Source organism: Salarias fasciatus, chromosome 11, assembly GCF_902148845.1.
Source record: "Salarias fasciatus chromosome 11, fSalaFa1.1, whole genome shotgun sequence".
Classification (NCBI taxonomy): domain Eukaryota; kingdom Metazoa; phylum Chordata; class Actinopteri; order Blenniiformes; family Blenniidae; genus Salarias; species Salarias fasciatus.
In genome coordinates this window covers 21056963-21069235 of record NC_043755.1, presented here as the reverse complement: position 1 = coordinate 21069235, position 12273 = coordinate 21056963, and positions in this window count along the sequence as shown.

Sequence of the window (12273 nt, the reverse complement as noted above, 5' to 3'; positions counted from 1 at the left end):
GGGTCCTGCAGGCCCGTGGGCCGCCTGTCTGCTGATATTACTGCACTCGTGCTGGAGGTTGATGGGAAATATTCATTTCACTTCATCCAAGTCCGACGCCATGAACCCCAGAGGCTATCTAGGAATAAAAGAAGATGGAATTAATGAACTCTGAGAATTATATTGAGTCGTATCGATACAGACTGATTCAGTCCTCAGTTTGGATCGGGCCGATGATTAACATTATTGAATAATTGTCACGGTACTGGTAATCTTAACCAGGGATCAATTGAAAAATACAAAGACGAATGAGTATGACTCATCTCAAGTGAGTCGCCACTATTGGAAAAGTAGTTACAGGCATTTCAATGTGTGAACAGTGTGTTTTTGGGTGTAACCGCACTGTGGATGATTTGCTCTCTCGCTGCAGGATTGTGATGAAATCTTCTTCATTGTGTCAGTGGAGGGAGGCCGTTTACCCATGATTCAAATCATCAAGTGAGAAAACTTACTGACGCCAGAAACGTATTCAAAACACACATTATGAAGTTCTCTGTTCCAAAATACTCCCATCAAACATTCCAGCGCGCTGGTACGATGGAGGTGTTTTATTCATTTCACATGCAGAATACACAGCTGTTTCACCAGAACCCCTGATGTTCTGGTCCCAGTCCTGGTTGAATTGACGGGTTTGTGCGGTCCATTGATCGAGGTGTGACTGCTTCAGTCCAGACCCACCAAACAACTGTGACCAGTTAATCCGAAAATCGTGTTTGAGTGCGCTGGTGGTTTGGTCAGACTGAGGTCTGAAACCTCCCGCAACAAGGCGCTGTTCACGACCGAATGACGGACGTGGCAGACGTCTGGTGATGATGGTTTTATGTTGGATTTTCAGTCTCCCAAAAATGAATAATAATTGAACATCTCTTATGTTTCAGATGCAGGGAGGAGCAGATCTGTAGACGTCCCAGCAGCCCGGAACAGTTTTCTTTACATCCTTTGGTTTGATGTTTAAAAGGCCACAACAACACTGTGCATCTTGGTTTTGTTTTTTCTTTTTTTCTTTTTTCAGAAATTTCTTGAGAGTGCTGGACAAAACATGATACAGTCACTGCAAGCAAACTGGCCTCAAAGAAATGTTATTCAATGTTATTTGAGTGAGTTTGTAAAAACATGCATTATGCAGCAGGTTTTTTGGTGATTTCACTGTGTTTTACATCAGAAAGTTTCTTTAATGTTGGCTTTATGCTGAGATTGTTGTAGTTTTAAAATATTAATATTAATGGAATTTTTCGAATGACTAGTAAAACATCAGTGCATACATTATGTTGCTGTTTTTGTTCTGTTTTTTTAAACAGAAGACACAAAAATTGGATTGAATTGGATTAAGTCATTGTGTGAACATTTGTTGTCATGGAAAGTTTAAAGTAGAAAATGGTAGTGTTATTAACATCTCTGATCATCTGAACTAAGAGCACAAACATTAAATCAGCTGTTATTGCTCAAAAAGTACTGTTTATTAAAAAAAAAAAACATAAAATTATTTCTGATTAATTAATTTTGTAAATTAATTGGTTATCCGTGACATTATGAGGTTGAAGTTTGTTTTATAACTATACGCTGCATTGAATCTTAATTAGGACAACTTAAAACTGTAAAATAAGTGAAATTGGGGTGAAAGTGTGATGAGCATTCTGAAATGTGTGGAATTGGAAGAATAAAGAGGCAACAATAAAAATCCTCCTATACTAACCAAAATAGGAGTTATATAAATGAATGTCACTGTGACACTTTGTGTCTCTTCACAAAAAATTCATCCAAATTGAAAAAACAATTAACAACTTAACTGAAAGTAAAAATATTTAAATTTACTGGTATTGATATAAAAAGTAATGTTTTAAAACTAAAACTAAAAAAAAAAACAACTCAAAAGAAACTGATCACACATATCTGAACATTTCCAAAACATTAATCGCACCTCGGCAGCATAAACTGTTGAGTGTGTGAGAAAACACACATGAAAGCATTGCAGACGTTTTTTATCACTGTGGGAAAAAAAGAAAATGTTCCCAAAAACGAGTCACAATGTGGACATTTTTAAAACAATTTCTCCAAACCGAACATTTTTATGGGTATATCTCTCAAGAAAACCCTTAAAACGTATGACTAGTGGCAATTCAGAGGCAGTAAAACCCATGCTGTCAATTGGAAGGTTGTTTCCGTCAGATCTGCTGGAATTCTGAAAATTAGTTGTGGGCTTTTCATGGGCTACAAGCAGGGCAGCGTTTACAAAGCTGCTGTTGTTTTTACAGCATGTCAGTGTGGTGACCGACAGATACGAGTTTTCAGACAGAGAAACGTGGAACGACGACGCGGCGTTCGGCTGGAACCGGCAGACCTGGATGGATCTAACCCGCTTCCTTTGCGTTAATATGGCCTAAAGATCAGGAAAGTGGCCACAGATGCAGCTCCGGTTAAAGGGCGAGACTTTTTTTTTTCCTCTTTTCTTCATCCCGCCAAACCTGCAATAAAAACTTGTTTTTAAATAGATGTTAATGGAGAATTTTAGGGTCCTGTAAAAGAGTGCGAGCTGTTTCCAAGACTTACATAAACCGATGCCTTCCCAGAGGAGCGAACCCTCGGGGGCCGTATTGTACATTCAGTTCTACTTTCTTTTCTGAGGGATGACAATGAGTGTGCTTGGAAACAGTTTCCCTGTGTTACCCACTCCCAGCTCAATCAATGCTCCCTTGTGACACACCATTAACATTATTGGTTCAAGTTCTTGTCGTCAGACGGCTTTTTTTTTTGGGGGGGGGGGGGGGGGGGGGTGCAGAAGGAAGACTACGAAGGGAAACGTGTTGATTGCAGTGCATATGGGCTTTTGTTTGGGATGAATGGTGCGGTTGTTATGTGTGATTCCATGTGTCAGCTGTAAACGAGCGTTAATTTGTGGGCGAAGATTCAAAAGTCACGCCAGCGATGACTCAGCGCTACATTCTGAGGGGAAGCACTTCATGAGAACGTGCACTTTGGGAGAAAAAAAACCTGAAATAGAGAACGTGGTGGGGTGGTGGTTGGTGCTCTCTCAAACAGAAGATCGGGAGAGATTCAGTTCAGTCTGCATGTTCTCCCTGGGCCCCTGTGGACTTCCTTCTTTGGGGACTCCAGCTTCCTCTCAACGACCAAAAACATTTCCAGTGCAACGCAAGTTTTCAAAACATTGTTCAGACATATTCCGATTTTCAGTATCAGTCTTTTTTTCTTTGGAGGTGACTGGAGGGAAAAAGAGAAAAACTCATGTTTAACGGCACTTGAAATTCATCGACACGTCCATCATTCACCCCTCATTTCCCTCAATAAGCGAGGGACGGTATATCTGATGTATGATGAACAGAAGACGGATGGATGTGGGCCGGAGCAGCGGTTCGTGCTTTCACCTCGTCTTAATCTCCAAATCTCCTCTTTCAGATCTTTTTTTTTCCAGCCTTGTGCCTTTCCATGGGGAGTTTGCATGTTCTCTCTGTACTCTTTATTTCTCCCACAATCCAAAGACAAATCGGTGTCTTCCATTGTTGGGGTCGTCTGTCTAGCAGCTGAACCCTCTGTTAGCTTCACCGGCCCACAGTCCTGCTCTGAATCAAGCATGTGCAGAAGGTGGATGTGGGAATAATCAAGTGAAAGCTCTGTATTATGGCAGAGAAACCTCTGAACCTCTGAACCTCCGGACCTCGGCGAGGTAACCGCCGCCAACCAGCGTGGCGTCGACTGGAATAAACAAAAGTAGAAGTGAGTGAAAAAGAAACAGACTGCCATTGTAGGCAGCTTGCATGTAATGGTCCTGTTGTTATTTCAAGCCTGTTAATTTCACAGCACCAGTTGGAGTTGTCCATCTGTTTATTAAAGGTTAACTGCCTCCACAGTTATGAAGCGCACGTTTCTCACGATCCTCCCGAGTCTGCGGCGTTCAGGCGGCTCGTCTCTGACGAAAAACTTTGTTTTCTCTTCCCTGATCGCAGCGCAACTGACAGGTTTTTGTCACAGTTTGTGCGGTATAAATAACCGAGCGGGAAGCTGTAAATTCGACGTAATTTGCAAACGCGTGCGTCAGTCTGAGGGAACAATTAGCGTCCATCTAATAATGATTCATCTCAAACTGCTCTCCTTCTGGAGGAGTTTATTTTGCAGATGAGTGAGGGCTGGTGTGGGGAGTGCAGATGAGCCGGCAGTCCACCTAATGGCCACGCTTCGCCGTCCTGGTACCGAGGCGGGATCCTGCAGCTCCGAGGTGTTGATTTAATGGACAGCCTGTCACTTCCTTGTCACTTCACCCAGATAATTTTACCTCACCCACTGCGTGCGTGTGCTGTATGTGCAATGAATTGGACTGGTTCCAAAGTAAGCCCAGGCCAACCCTCCGGAGGAATTTGTACTCGGCTGGAGTTGAGACACATTATTACCTGTCTGAATGCTATTTTGGTTTATTTATCACAAATATGAACTCAGTAACGACAATAAGGAGGCGAAGGATTTGTGAAGTGTTATTAGTTCTACTTTATCCCAGAGTACTGCGGGTTTCTAGAGGTTCTCAGTAGAACGGGACATTTAGCTTTCAGTTATCTGCCTGCTGTAGAACCAGCTCCAAGTTAGATGTTGATACAATCTACTTCTAGGATAAGGCTTGAAAATTCCTGTTTTATAAAGCTTACAGTTGTGGCACAACACATTGGACCATTTTCTTTCTTTTTTTTTTCTTTCACCAAAGTCTTTTTCATTGGAAAGGAAAATGGCGATTTGAGCAATAGAACATTTTTCATCTCATTGTAACAGTCCCAAAAGACAAACATAACTGCAAACAATAAGAAGAGCAAACAAAAGCATGCATGTGAGGTTAATCCGTGACTCTAATTCGCTGACAGGTGTGATGGTGAGTGTGTGTGATTGGTTGAAATGTAACAGACTGTCTACGAGTCCATTATGAAAACTGCAATCGCCCATGGATGGGATTGGCTCCAGCTCCCCTGAACAGGACAGAGGAGGTCTAGAAGATGGATGGATGGTAATCATCTTGCCCTCTGATGCCCTCATCCTGTTTGTTTCTGCCCATCAGAAACCCATCACCTGCATCTGGTTCTGCAGAGGTTTATTTCCAGTAGAAAGGGTCCGGATGGCTTTCCCTGTCTACTGTAGCCTATGCTTTATAATGTGTAAATGTTAAGTTTTTAATAAGTTATAAAGTAAAACTCTCATAATTGGTAATATTTAAATATAACAGGATTAAATTCCAGTGAATTATTGCACCATCATATTTGATGGTGATTTAGGATTTACTGAGTTTTGCAAAGGTAGACTGAATGTACTTGACTGAATGTGCTTGTTCATATGAGATCGTTTGATCATATAAACTTACATTTCGGAAGTGAAATCCAGCGTGCTGGAGGCTGCAGTTTGCCTGGAGAGACGTGGTGGAATTTCCCCTTCTGACGTCAGCATCACCTCTGGATGCAAAATCCACCCTATGGTTGCAATTTCAACAGTTTAAGACCCTGAGGTCACACAGATCCTGGTGTCACATGTCAAAAGGCCATTTTAGCTTAAAAATAAAAGTTTGGTAACAATGTAATGGGGTTTTTTTAAATAAGCATGACCTTTAACCTGTTTTAAAGCATCATGTGTTTAGAAGTATCATCAGTATTTGACAGTTTTGATGCATCTAATCTTATTTTTCAAATCAAAATGCTGAAATGACACTTAAATTTACTTGAAATCAACACAACAGCGTATCTAAGGTATTTACTTCATCTTCACTGACTCGCTTCAGCGGAAGCATCTCCAGGTGTACAGCTGAAATGTTCTTTACGTGTTTGTGTGCAGCTGATGCTGACGCTTGTTTTTGCTTTGGCAAACATGGCAACGTGCAAGCAGAAAAGTTTCGAAGAAGCAAGTTGCCTTGGAGACTTTCTTTCCTGGTGGATTCTGAGAATTGTGCTTCCTCTTCCTGAAACCGTGGATGGAAGTGACACCATGTGACTGCGCTACCGACACATTTTCTCAACAGCTAGCCCCACCCAGTCTCCGGCATCCGGCACCCAGTACCCCCACTCCACCTCGCCACCCTGCCTCTCCTTTGTTAAGCCAAGCTCGGAGTGCCACAGACACAGATGAAGGCGTGGAGAAAACACATGCCAAAAAGGCCCCCCTGCCACTCTCACTCTTGCACAGCGACAATGATAGGCTGTCATCACACAACGATCAGCACTGTCACCCACAACATTGCAGTGCACAAACACACACACACACACACAACACGCATCCACACACACACACACACACACACACACACAGGACCCACGGCTGTGAAAATCCGCACCAGCCTCGACAACACTGACAACCAAGTCACTGCTGTCACTTCAGTTATTTTTACACTGGAGCCTGACAACACATCAAAAATCCCTCTCGCTATGGGAACAACATGAGACCACTGCATCAAGCCCATTAGACGCCACGTGTCACATCAAATATCTAATTATCTGCTATTCAATATTCCCAATTAAGTTGGAAATGTTCGCGATGCACATTCGCACAATAACTCACCACAGTGTTGTGTATGCAAACTGAGATGATAAGCCTGGTCTGGCTGCAAAAAAGAAAAAAAAAAAAGAAAGAGGAAAAGGAAAGAAAGAAATGCAGCTGCAGAGCTGTCCCGGTGACAGTGAGGAGGCCGAGGTGGATCCTGGAGAGAGTGATCGCTTGCTGTGGTTCAATCCTGTTCTCTGCAGATAAAATCTGACCAGAAACAAAGAGAGAGAGAGAGACAGAGGAAGAGCCGCTTCCTCCAGGAGTTTTTTTTTGTTTTGTTTTTTGTTTTTTTGTTGCGGTTGCCGTCGTTGTTGTTGTCCAGACCGGAGGAGCAAGAGTTAACTTTCTTGGCCCTGGCTGCTGTCAGCAAGCAGAAGGCAGCTATGTGATGAGTCTGATTGGCGGCCGATGGCGGTGAGATCAGTGGCAGGGCTGTGCGATGGATGCCATCTTGGCCGGCGTGTGATGTGCAGTTTGTCGCCCGAGCTTCACGAGGAAGGAAAGCCTTGAAAAATACTGCTGGCTGTCACTCAAAGAGAAATGTGGTGGAGATCCAAAACAAGGCCCTTCACCAAATACCTTTCTGTTTGCTATCACTTCCCTTCACAGCCACTGCAACCGAAGTAAATAAAACAGTGAATAAATTCTACTTTAATAATAATTACTGAGGGAATATGAAGCGTGCGGCTCTCTGGAACCGAAATTATTCAGGTGACTCAAACACTGATAATTTGGGTCAATCTAAACAAAACTAGTCCTGCTTTATTAGAGTATTGAAATCTCAATATGTATGTTGTTTTAGTTCTGTTACATTGATGAATATTCTGCGATATGTCAAATCCACACAGAAAGGCCTGGTCGGTATTTGAACCCATGACCTTCTCGCTGTGAAGTGAATCTGTTTTTAGATTCTTTTATGTCAGATTTAGACTTGACCTGCAGTAGATTTAGATGAGTTTCAGCCTGGTTTGAAATAGTTTCTGTGTGTTTGTTTTTTTGTCCATTGGGTTTTGCTCTTCACTTCCACATGCAGCTTCAGACTAGTTTTGCATGTGAACATTTTGTGACTGGATTATAACAAAGTGTTTCAGTGGAAATGACAATTCATGACATTATAAGAAATTCTCCCACTCAAACCAGAACTTAAACATTTACAAACAAAAATTACCAAAGAATATTTCAAGACATAATTCTTAATATTTGTGACTTTTTACAGTCAGTATTAACATAAAACAAGACTTAATATTAATGCAAAAACAGTAAAGTATTTAAAATAGCTTTGTATTTCAAAATTTACAGCTTAAAAAAACATCCAGAGAGTCTAAAAAGTCCCACTAGTTGTCTTAAAAAAGCTGTCATAACTACAGTATCTCATCTTATAAGCCAGATGGTAATAATGTGTTCCAAAAACACAGGTTTCTGTCAGATAGACGACGTGTTTCTTTAGTTTTAGCCACACATATTCACCTGCCCTGTATAAAGTTAAGTATCATCTCTGATAATCAGAAGCCTTTTATAAAATCTGGTTTCCATGCAGGCTAATATGGTAAACAGACCACCAGTCAGCCACTTCCCCACACTTCAGGGAAAACCCTGCGTCCCGCCCCACCCGGCTCCCCCCACCCGGCTCCCCGCCCCACCCGGCTCCCTCACCCCATTTTTCCCCATTAGCCCCTTGTTTGCTGTGACAGAGTGGGATTAATCACAGTGTAAAATGTTACACTTCTAAGCAGCTCCCTTCTTGAATTTAGTGACAAAACAGCCAAATTAAGCCTTTGCCCCCGTTGCAGCCTCGCCCCCCCCCCGTCCCTCCCCGCTCTCATCCATCCATTCCCCTCTTGTATGTTTGTAGCCTGGAGCGAGGATCGGCGCCTCATCGCAGACAGTCGGAGGAGGACGGCGGGGTCAGCGTTGCCTGCAGGCACGTCGGAGGCGGAGCCCCCCCCCCCCCCTCCATCAGAGCCACGGCCACCTCGAGCTTCAGATTGAAAGCAAAATGCAGCAGCGCTGAGGCCTGGACTGATGTTCCAGGAAGTAACAGAATAACATCAAACAGGCGAGGACAGACGCTGCGCCCGGAGATGTAAAGGAGGTCGTGGTCCCGTTAACGTGGGGAAGATATTTACTGCATTTTGAAAAGTATTCATCTACACTGGAGAACAAAAAACGTAGCATTAACATACTATTTACTAGTTTGTTTAATGTCAAACACTTCTGATAGTGACCACAACATGCTTCCTAACCAGGTTAAATAATCAGTGTAGTCTACGGGTCAATACTGACTTTACATAAATTGTTCAATATTCCAAGAGAAAGCAACATGTAAAACTATCTTTCTTAATGAACCTGTGTTGTTCTGTGTGGGCTGTGGTGATTTACTTCACAGCTGTGGCTGATGCATTCCTGTCTGATAAACTTGATTTGTTTCATGGCTGTCGATTGATCTGCCCTACATGTCTATGTGTGAACTCAGCTGTTTTCATATTGGCGTTGGATTACTTTTTGTGGTTGCCATGAAGCCCTGTTTGTGGAAACTATTTGTGTTTGTTACTTAATCTGCACTCTCTGTGAAGAGTTGTGCAGTTTTCCCACAAATTCTTTATGGAACATTTGATACTTTGCTGATTTTAACTTGTGTTTCTAAAGTGTATATGTTTTGAGTTTCAGGTGAGCAGAATTTATCTTTCATCTTGGCTGGAAACGGTCAGATCTGGCAACCCGGACCAGGCAGGTCTCTGGATTTATGGAACTTCCTGCTTTTGAACACATGACTTCCTGTTTCCTTTAATGGAGGACCAGAACGTGATGAAAGCTTCAGTTTGGATTGAGACTACAGGAACAAGGTAACACACTTTGATTTTGTTGTTTTGATTATAACAGCCTCACCGGTCCAAACATGACACCAGGCCTGAAAGTAAGGTATTAATGTACTGAATGTATTGTGTGTGTGTGTGTGTGTGTGTGTGTGTGTGCAAACTGTATTTGAGGTGATCTGAGAACTTAGAGCTTCTGCATTTTCATGAAGCATCTCAACAAAAGTGTGCTTTTCACTTAATTCTCTCAACATTAATTTTCGTTTTGTTTTGCCTGGATCTGTTCGAAGCCTGTGACACACATCAGTCAGAGGTGATATTGTATAACCTGCCTGGATCCTCCTGCCGGCAGAGCGGCCTGTTGAAGGGCTGCTGTGGTATCTGGCACTGAGCTGTGAGCAGCAGGTGACTTCAGTTTTGGGGCCACCATGGATCGGGCTCGCTTGTCCGTTCACTGCTTCTGTAAAAACGGCGTCCATCAGGGGTGTCAAACATAAGGCCCGAGGCCTGTATCTGACCAGTTCTGGAGAGGCAATGTTGCAGCCCTTGTCAGTTTTTTTTCCATAAATCTTTAAACATCAGTTTGCTCAGCTGTGTCAACCCAAGCCAATTCCCTCTGTGTTTTTTTTTTCTTCTTTTTTTCTTTAAATAAATGGAGCCAGATTGCTGCTTAGTTAAGCAGTGAGATGGATGATATCCCCATTCCAGAGTTCTGCTTGTTGCACATCTGTCTGTCGAACCCAAGGAAAGAGTCAGACGCTATCAGGACATCAGGGGTCTTTGTGGTTATGTGTTGGTGAGCAAATCAGACATTCAGGCCTCGACTCGGAGCTCTTGGAGTGGCTCTCCTGGCGAGTTCCTCGTAGCCTCGAGAAACCCGCCGAATGAGCCAAACAAATTAAATGTGAGCAAGTTGTATTGTGGCAGAGCAAGTTCATGAAGCAATTATCAGTCGCAGCTCGTGCTTCCAAGTGCCTCTTTATGAACTGCAGCAAACAATGGAAAGGCATTTAGAAGCAGGCTTCCGAACGCGGTTGGATTTCCATTTGGGCCATGGAAATCTAACAGATGTATACACGCAGCGATGATATCGTACAGTTGGTGAAATCAGACGGTGATCATCATGTGGCGTTGCCGTTGTTTCCACAGTGCCGGCTGCAGGAAGTAGGAGAAGGGCATATCTATATGACTTTGGTCCTTAATGAGGCCTGTTCAGGCTTTTTAGAAAAAAACTGAGACAAGGTCCTTATCAGACGCTCCCTCCCCGGGGATTGTCACCCTTTGCGGAGTACGTTTCCACGTAAGAGAGATTTCCCTGACACAAAGGCATCTCTCGTCTATCTGCAAAGCTTCTTGAAGTGTTTATCCACCAGAACTGACAGAGAGCTGACTTTAATTAGCACCATCTCCCTTTTTACCCACCCCCGCCCCCTCTCCACCATCTCCCACCGCCCCCCAACTCTCCACCCCACCCCCCCAGACTCTCGTCAGATTGCATAACTTGGAAGTGAACCGTATATTAGGTTTTATTCACTGATGTTTTTGAAGGACCAGTTCACAGCGAGGAGGAGAGCGAGTCGGCCGCGCTCCTCATTTATGGCACATAATTAAAACTAAATGACAATTCCACTCTGCTATTTAATTAACCACTTTAGATAAAGCAAACACACATACAGTATGGTACAGAAACACACACACACACGGAGCCAGACAGCACACACACTCGCACACAAAAACCCCTCGCTCAGAAGCAGGTCACACCCCCCAAGTCTTATTAAAGCCCATAATATTTCAATCTGGGGCTTTACTGACTTTGATAATATTCGGAAAGCGAAAGCCGCCCCTCCCCAGACGCTTTTTTCCGGGGTGGGGGGGGGGGGGGGGGTGGTGGGGGTGTCAGTCAAGTTGACACCCTGTAAATACTCTTTCAAGCTCCCGTTTCAGCTATTCCCCCTCTGTCCAATCATTTGTGAGTTTTCTCAGTGTTAATGATGAAGGGTTTAATTCATCATAACAGTATTCGCACAACCTCTAATTAGCAGCAACACTCATACAACAATGCCAGCGTTATCTCCTCATGCAAATGAGCTCTCAGTCTGTTGCGTTTGCTAATTTTATGAAACGGCAGGGCGATAACTACGCAGGCTGTGCTAATCTTCCCCGCGTTTAACCCTGGTTTTCTTTTTAATCCGCCATCCATAACAAACAAACAACAAACAATAATCCTATTATCGGCTTGATGATTCCTCTTCTTTTGACTTTTTTTTTTTATTTCATTGGAATTTAATCTCAATTATGGGCAGAGAAAATCGTTGACAGACATGCCACTTTCTCTATATGTCGAGATGTTCGCTCCAGATGAGCTTATTGAGTTCATCAATGCAATCCCCCTGGCTGAGGACTCCTGATAGCATCCATAGAATATTATGTCACCAAGAGTGAAAGCTTAATTATTTGCCATGTTGTGCCTTATAACACCAAGGAGCCTGGAGTATTACGGATAAAATTCAATTAGTATCAGTCCGAGGTGTATTAAAAGGCGGGTACAGTCCACACACTCGCTGCTATTTTGACTGCTAATGTTTATACATGTGCTGGAGAACCAGGCAGTGTGTGTGTGTGTGTGTGTGTGTGTGTGTGTGTTTGGTTGGTGGTGGGTGGTGGAGGTCTGGCTTGTTGTGACCCTGGGTTCACTAACCTTGTCCATATTGACAGCTCCTGCTATTCGGGGGACATAACTGTGAGGGATCCCCGCGGTTAGATTAGTGAGAGATGAATGCTCGGCGTCAGTGTGTGAACGTGTGTGTGTGTGTGTGTGTGTGTGTGTGTGTGTGTGTGCTTGTGAGCCACTTTACCTGTTGTCGCTGTGGGAGAAAATAACTGAAACTGTCTCATTAGCTTC